This window comes from Monodon monoceros, unplaced genomic scaffold (assembly GCF_005190385.1).
Source record: "Monodon monoceros isolate NGI ecotype Baffin Bay Population unplaced genomic scaffold, NGI_Narwhal_1 Super_Scaffold_10, whole genome shotgun sequence".
Classification (NCBI taxonomy): domain Eukaryota; kingdom Metazoa; phylum Chordata; class Mammalia; order Artiodactyla; family Monodontidae; genus Monodon; species Monodon monoceros.
Window position 1 is genome coordinate 27,795,154 of NW_021703766.1, and position 7,867 is coordinate 27,803,020.

General features: G+C 51.4%; 1 protein-coding gene across 4 annotated transcripts in view; it reads right to left on the reverse strand.

The window, feature by feature from the left end:
• NLRC5 (NLR family CARD domain containing 5) overlaps nucleotides 1–4,085 on the reverse strand; it is an 88,731-nt gene extending 84,646 nt beyond the window's left edge. For 3 of the 4 annotated variants that reach the window (XM_029238349.1, XM_029238358.1, XM_029238330.1), the window contains exon 1: nucleotides 3,998–4,085. The gene's annotated coding sequence lies outside the window, so the exon portion shown is untranslated. Of the gene's footprint in view, nucleotides 1–1,956; nucleotides 3,352–3,997 lie in introns of those variants that run through there. The other variant, XM_029238339.1, reaches the window with a different exon arrangement.
• Between the last annotated feature and the right edge of the window lie 3,782 nt (nucleotides 4,086–7,867).

The window sequence follows — 7,867 nt, forward strand, 5'->3', positions numbered from 1 at the left end:
ATGTGCCCACCTGGACTGTGTTTGGAAGGAGACATAAGAACCTGATAACATTGGTTGTTTTCAGGAAGGGTTATCAGGTGTCCAGGAGACTGGGGAGGGAGGGAGACTTACTTTTCATTACATACCTTTTTATTTGTTTTATACTATTGTACTATGTGAATGTACTAGCTACTAAAAACTAAACAATTAAAAAAAGGATATCATAGCATTTAATCTTCCTTTAATACATAATTCCATGTTATTTAGTTTAAAAAGTGTTAATTCCATTTTGGTTTTTATGTTATGAGTCCACTAAAAAAGATAGGAATATACACATATAGGAATATACACATATAGAAAAAAGTCTGGAAGGAAGAAAAGCAAACTGAGAATAGAGGTCATCTGAGTGTGAACTCAACGTTCCCTCAAGTTCATTGAGGTTCTCCTTTGCCAAATGTCAGAGGCATCCCAGCCAGAAGGGCTGCTAAATACCTTTCTGGGAAAGACTCCTGTGTCTGGGAATTTATCAGAAGACTTTGGATTGACTCACAGGATGTAGCAGGAGTCCCATCAGTGTTGAAACAGGCAGGGTAAATGAGTGAACTCAGGTTTCCACAGGTCTCCCATCTTTTCACCCCAGGAAACCTACTGGTTTCATGCCCTGCTCTACTAGTGAGAGAGGATGGCTGCAGAGCAGAAGAAGAGTCTGGGGTCAGAGATGGCCAGAAGCACTACTCTGACATTCATCTCCACCTTCCAGATCCACAGAGAGCTTGAAAATACTTAGGGCCCCCCAAAGGAGCATAATGGGGGTTCATGGCAATTTCACCCAGCTCTCAAGGAGATCCTTGAGATGGCATACAGGTTACATAAGCATGCTTATTATATGGGTAACAAGTCCCACATATAACCAAGTGCTTGCCTGCCTCACCACTTCCTCCTGGTTTTAAGGGCAGTGGATGGCAGAGATATGATCTTCAGGGTGGTCTGAGGGACCAAAAGCCTTCCCTTCTCCAGACAGCCTGCACTAACCATCAGACTGATCAATTTTTCACTTTTTGTTTGTTTGTTTCCTTCTCAAATCATTTGGGTGTTTGCCTTGCAGACTGAGTTTCATCCAAGATAGACTTTGGGCTACCAGCAACACTCAAAAAATAGATCCGGTAAAGAAAACCCGTAGTTTACATCCTTAGAAGGCCTCCAAAAAGTTTTTACAAAGTATTTGCACCTGTATTTAATTTGCTTAATCCTTAGTGGGACTCTGTGGAAAGCAGAGGAGAGATTCTGGGATGGCAAATTAGTTTCCTAGCTTTGCTACAAAGAACCACAAACTGGGTGGATTAAAATGTAAGAAATTTATACTCTCACAGTTCTGGAGGCCAAGCCTGAAACCAAGGTGTGGGCAGGGCCATGCTCCCTCTGAAGCCTCTAGGGGTGGGCCCTGCCATGCCTCTTTTAGCTTCTGGTGGTTTCTGGGCAGTTCTTGGACCTGCTTAATTTGTAGATACCTCATTCCAATCTCTGCCTGTGTCACATGGCTGTCTTCTCCCCATGTATCTCGATTTTCCTATGCTGGCCTCCTCTCTTATAAGGACACCATTCATACTGAATTAAGGACCCACCTACTGTAGTATGACCTCATCTTAATTAATTACATCTGCTACGACCTTTGTTCAAAATAAAGCCACATTCTGAGGTAGAGGGGTTAGGACTTCAACGTATCTTTTTCAGGGACACAATTCAATCCGTAACAGACAGGGGAAGACATACTAAGTAATTTGGCTGAATTTTTCTCAGAGGGGAGGTGGGTATATGTGTTGGGTGTAAGGAGACTGACTTGGCCCTACAAACATCCAGGCACCTCTGTATCTGGTGGAGGAATACGGCTAAGCATATTGGGAAACTCTTCCAAGGAACTTTCCCTTCCGCTTGTCTGCTTTCATCAAGGACCCATCACTCCTCATGCTGGTGCGGTACCTTGAAGGACATGTTATCATCCCCATTTTACAGATGAGAAACCGAGGTTCTGAGAGATAAAATAGCAAATTCAAGGTGCTGAGAGCCCTGGTCCTTCTGCCTCCCATGCCAGGCTCCAATCTAGCTGGTGCTGTGCTTTGTTTTTGTTTCTGTTTTTGGCTGCGTTGGGTCTTCGTTGCTGCGCAGGCTTTCTCTAGTTGCGGCGAGCGGGGGCTACTCTTCATTGGGGTGCATGGACTTCTCACTGTAGTGGCTTCTCTTGTTGCGGAGCACGGGCTCTGGAACACAGGCTCAGTAGCTGTGGTACACAGGCTTAGTTGCTCCGTGGCATGTGGGATCTTCCTGGACCAGGGATCGAACCTGTGTCCCCTGCATTGGTAGGCGGATTCTTAACCACTGCGCCACCAGGGAAGTCCTGGTGCTGCGCTTTGGAGGGGAGGCAGGTGGGCATAATCAATGACCAGTCGGTGCTATCGGTAAGTTTTGAGGAAAGCACGCTGGATGGGGGGCCTGCATGCACCATGAAATCATCAGATTCACCACTGCTCTGTTCTCTGGTAAGAGACCAAGCCTAATGTTTTCCGAGCTTACTGCTTCTTAGAAAGAAAAGCAATTTGGAGGGATGAGGCTCCATGTACTGGCCCCGGGTACACCCTACCTCCTGCCATCCCCAGGTTTGGGAGGCTTGGAAGTGCTGGTTTTCAAACTGCTTTTGAAGCCTGCAGAACCCCCAACCTCTTAAAAAGGAAACATAAGAACCCCAACGTATAAAATGGATATAAATGGTGCTGAAGGTGGGGGGCCTCCCTGCACCTCCCCAAATGGCCATCCCAGCAAACTCCAGGTCCTGGCCCCCTGGGTGAGAAAATGGCTGAAAACGACTTGGAAACGCAAAAAGCAAGTAGCAAAATGACACCCATGTAAACAAAAGGGCACCCATGTGTTCACCTATTACTTGTGAGGTTAAAACGCTCATCAGGAATAGTCTGTGGAGATTTGACATTAAGGAATTACTGTTAAAATGTTTAAAGTTATGCTGATGGTATTGTGGTTATGTCTTTTTAAAATCTCCTTACTTTAGCACATTGTGGGAAAGTTCAGTTGAGATGCTGCTGTGTCTGTTTGCCATTTGTTTCAAAATGAAGTGTGGTAGGGACGAAACTGGGCTGGTCTGGGGTGATGACTGTTGAAGCCTAAGTGGCAGTTACGTGGGGCTTGGTTATACCAAAACTGACGTATTTGCACAGCTCAACCTAATTCTATTCCTTCTACTTTTATTTATTAATTTATTTTGGCTGCGTTTGTTGCTGCACACGGGCTTTCTCTAGTTGCAGTGAGTGGGGGCTACTCTTCGTTGCGGTGCATGGGCTTCTCACTGCGGTGGCTTCTCTTGTTGCGGAGCACGGACTCTAGAGCACAGGCTCAGTAGTTGTGGCGCAAGGGCTTAGTTGCTCCACCGCATGTGGGATCCTCTCCGACCAGGGCTTGTGTCCCCTGCATTGGCAGGCGGATTCTTAACCACTGCGCCTCCAGGGAGCCCCTATTTCTTCTACTTTTGCACATGTTTGGAACTGTCCATCATAAAAAGCTCTTTTAGGCTAAATAGTCCCACGCAATGAGAAGCGGGGACTTCTGAAATTCTTTAAAAGACAATTAGAAGTTGAAGCTCCAGGAGGTGACAGGAGCGGTGCGAAGGTGGGGAAGAATGGGAGGGAGCGGGAACGCAGCCGCGTCCCGAAACCCAACCCGGGTGACTCGGACTTGCTTTCCTCTGCGGCTCGAAACTCATCCCCCAAACTCTGCAGGGTGGCAGGCTGAGCGCTCCCCCACCATCGGCGCCCCATCTGCCCACCCGTTCATCAGTCCAGCCGTCCGTCGGCCCGACCATCCATCAGGTCAGCTACCTGGCCATGGGTACGTCCAGCTCCAGAGTCCTCTGGCATACCCTCCTCCCCGCTCCGCGCGGCGTCTGCACCCCGAACCTCCCTGCGCAGCTCGCCCCAGCCGAGTCCCGCTGCCCCGCGAAGTGGTGGGCACTCACCGGCTGCGCTCCCGGCTTCGCCGCGCTGAGCACGAAACTGAAAGTAGGCGCGGAGAGCAGCCGGGCGACGGGTGCGGGGAGCCGGCTGCCTCTGCCGGGAAATCACGTGGGTTCTCGGTGCCCCGGCGAGGGCGCGAGCGCGGGATGGGCGGGGGCAGCACACGCCCTCCTGCAGGGCCCGCGTCCCGCGCCTCTTGGAGCTCAGCCACCTGTGCGGAGGACACACAGAGACGGCACCAAGGGACGCGGGGAGCGCTCGCCCCTTTCCTGGATGCGATACTGAGGCGAAGGGATGAGGGTTGGCACACCCGGGTCGCGCCAGTAGACCCCGGGCTGAGTTCGGCTCTCCCTGCCTCTCTGGAGACTAAGACGGAATGGGACAGGATAGGAAGGAAATGCTCGCTGGGCAGGAGGAGACTTAGAACCCAGGGGGTCCAGCCTCCTTTTCTTCAGTGCTCTCCAGGATGCAGGGAGGGGAGAAAAGAAAAATGACCATAATTGCCCTTACTGAGCCCTTGGCCCTTTGGACGGTGTTAAACGCTATGAATTTAGGAGAGAGGTGAAGGAACTTGTCCAAGTCACACAAGGGACACAGGCAGAGATGAGGAAGAGATGGGACAAAGAGGACAGGAGAAGCAGAAGGAGGGTGAGAAGCCTCCCCCAGGCGGGGGTCAGCAGCAATCCTGAGTGGCCACTAGTCCACTACCCTTTGAGAGCTGACTACAACCTCCCTGGCTTTTTGCATTCCTCCGGGGCCAGGAGCTCCTGTCCTGCAGAGGATACATCCATCCCCGTGGACAGGTCTGCCCTCTAGGAAGATCATCCACCCATCTTCCCATGACATCCCCACAGGGCAGCAGCTTCCACTCCCAGCTCTTCTATCCCCCTGCCTCTCAAGCCAGCTGGGTGTGTGTGAGTGTGGGTGAGGGCACTGCATGGTAATGGTCACAGGCACAACCATCAGTGTCAGACACCCCTGGCTTCAAGTCCTCCTCTTCAACTTACTGGCCAAATGCCTTTACTTCGCTGAGCCTGAAGCTTGCCATCTGTAGGATAAGAACCCCTCCACGCAGAGAGGTCACGAGAATCTGATGACCTAAAGTTCAGGCTAATGTAGCCTGTGCCTGAAGCCAATAGGTGTCCTTGTATTTTTGTCTCCTTCTGCTGGTCCCACATCCCTGTGAGAAGGGAAACTGCTCCCCTTCCAGCACCAACTCTGATATCCAGAAATCACGTGACAGCACGGATTTTGCAGTCAAGTGCTTGTGGGTGATTACCAGCTCCACCACTTCAGGTAAATGCCCTGACTTCCCCAGGTCTCAGTTTCCTCATCTGCTAAATGGGGTATTCCAAGCTTCCCCAGGCCACTGCGGGGCATGGTGGGGAATGGATGAGAATGCGAATGTGGCTGTGACTGGGTGCATGGGAGGGATTATGCCCCAAGATCAGGATGTGCACTGCAGTTCAGCTCATGGTCACTGAACACCTGCTGTGTTATTGGCTTGAACACCTGCTCCCTATCCAGGCTGGGAAGAGCAGATGGACACATGGACAAATAACCACAATCCTGAGAGACAAAGGCAGACCGTTTTCAGATGCATTTAATTTTGGACAGCCCCTTGAGGATGGCAGAAGACAAGTTATCCCATTAGGCAGATGAGGAAGCTGAGATTCAGACAGGTCAAGTGAGTTGCTGAAAGTCACACAGCAATCAGGAGCAGAGCTGGGTCTTAAACCCAATACCCTTTCCAGCCTGGAGATACCTGGCCTGCTGAGGTGGTTATCACTGAAGGACTCTGGGAGAGCTACCTTCCCAAATGCTCCCTACCCCCAGCCCGGCCTGTGGCCTGGAGTCCACCATCAGCATTGCTCCTTTGGCTGAAGGTGTGCATATGCTCCTTTGGTATAAATTAAATGGCCGTCCATCATTTACACTTGAGTGTGAACAAGCTAATAAGATTTTATTGGTGGGAGATCAAAGGGAATCTTGGGTGTTTGGATTTGGGGGTAGGAAACACAAGATGTGAGAGTCACGGGGACCAGAGGATGGAGCCCACATTTACTGGGCACCTCTGTGTGCCAAGTACCATCTCTGTGGAGTATAGCCAATAGGTGGCATTTGTGAGCACTTAGGACATACCAGACAGTGTTCTGGGTACATGGGCTTGCTCCTTTAATCCTCATGGCAGCCCTTTTATCTCCATTTTTACAGGTGAAACACAGACAGAGAGGGTAACATACCGAGATTACACAGCTAGCAGCACAGGAGCCAGGATTTGGACCCAGGCAGGGCAGCTCCAGAATCCCTGCTCTTGGTCACCATGTGATACTCCCTCTAGGCTAACACAGTCCTTACCAGAACCCTATGTGGAAGGTATTATTATCATCCCATTTAACAGATGAGGAAACTGAGGCACAGAGGGACCCAAAATTAGTATTTCAGGATACTGGGCTTTGGATCCAGATTTGAAGGTCAAGCCTTCCCTCTGCGTTCCCTATTGCCCAAGGTTGGTCCCGAATACCAGGGGCCTATCCTGTCCTGGGTCAGCAGCCCAGGGGGCAGGATGTGCTTCCACAGGACCTGGCCTTGGGCAGCCCTTGTTTCCTCCCTGGAGGAAACAGCAAATGCCCCCACCCATGCTGGGGGACTTCCTGGTCTTTTGTCGTAGGCCTAGTCTGAGTTTCTGGGCTTGGATGGAAGGGCCAGGACTGGGAGGGGTCCAGCAGGTTGGTGCTGTCCTGGCAAGCTCTGGGGTTCCACGTCTGTAAGTCCTCCTGCGCAGACCTGGCTGAGACGCTTTCCTGCGTCTGGGGCGGCAAAGGAAGCTGAGGGGCTGCACCTTTCTGGAGCAGAAATGAGCCCCAGGGCCTTCTAGGGTCCCAGCTAGAAGGTCCCAACTCCAAGCAAGCTCTCTGTCTGCCCCTTGTGATGGTGAAAGTTTTCATTTTGGGGAAGGAGCTGCCCGGGGCTGCCAGGTCATCCTGATACTGTCCTTGGGGTATCAAGTTGGGGGCCTGGGCTTCCCAACCCTTTTGGGGGTGCTCTCTTGAGTGGAGTGAGTCTCCCAACTGGTGTCACTATCCTGGAGGCTTACATCCCAAGGCCTGGAATTTCCACGTTGGACTCAGGACTTGGGGACTGGTGAAACCACTCTGACTCTTTGTGCCAGGGCCCTGCCTTCCAGCCCCCAGGAGCACTCCTGGTCAGCTTAGTGGGTCAGACCCTTTCTTTGGACCCTGAGGGAGGAAGAGAAACAGGCCCAAGAGAGCATTTAGAGGGGACCAAGGAGGAAGGAACCGGGCTCAGAAGATGGTGCCTTCCCCTCAAGTCTTCCCAAACCTGAAGAGATGTCCCTCTGCAAAGCTCCACCCCAGATCCTGCCTCCTGGCCGTCTCTCCTGCCCGTCAAAATAAAGGCCAGGCTCCCTCTGCACCTTCATGGTGTGGGCCCTGATCTCCTCTCTCTCCCTCTCCTCTTTGCTCTCCGTGCTACTCCGGCCTCCTTTAAGTTTCTTGACTCTCTCATGGTTCCTCCTAGGGACTCTGCACATGCCAGTGTCTTCCTACACTTTTCCCCCTTCCATTTGGCCAATGTGGCAGCGAGGGATTTTCTTCACACACCCTCCCTGGAGCCTGGTACCTCCCAAGACTGAGATGGCCGAAAGAAACCTTTTGTATTCTAGCCTGAGTGGGAAGAAGACACGCTTTGAGCATCATAAGGTGGTCTGGCTGGTGCTCATAAGAGGTTACTCTTCCATGTTAAAGTCTGATTTGCTTTTTAGAGGCTCCATCCTCCTCCTCTTCTACCAGAAACAAGACCTCTGTGAGGGCCCCCTACCCTCCCTGCCATCCTCCACGAGGGCCCCCTAC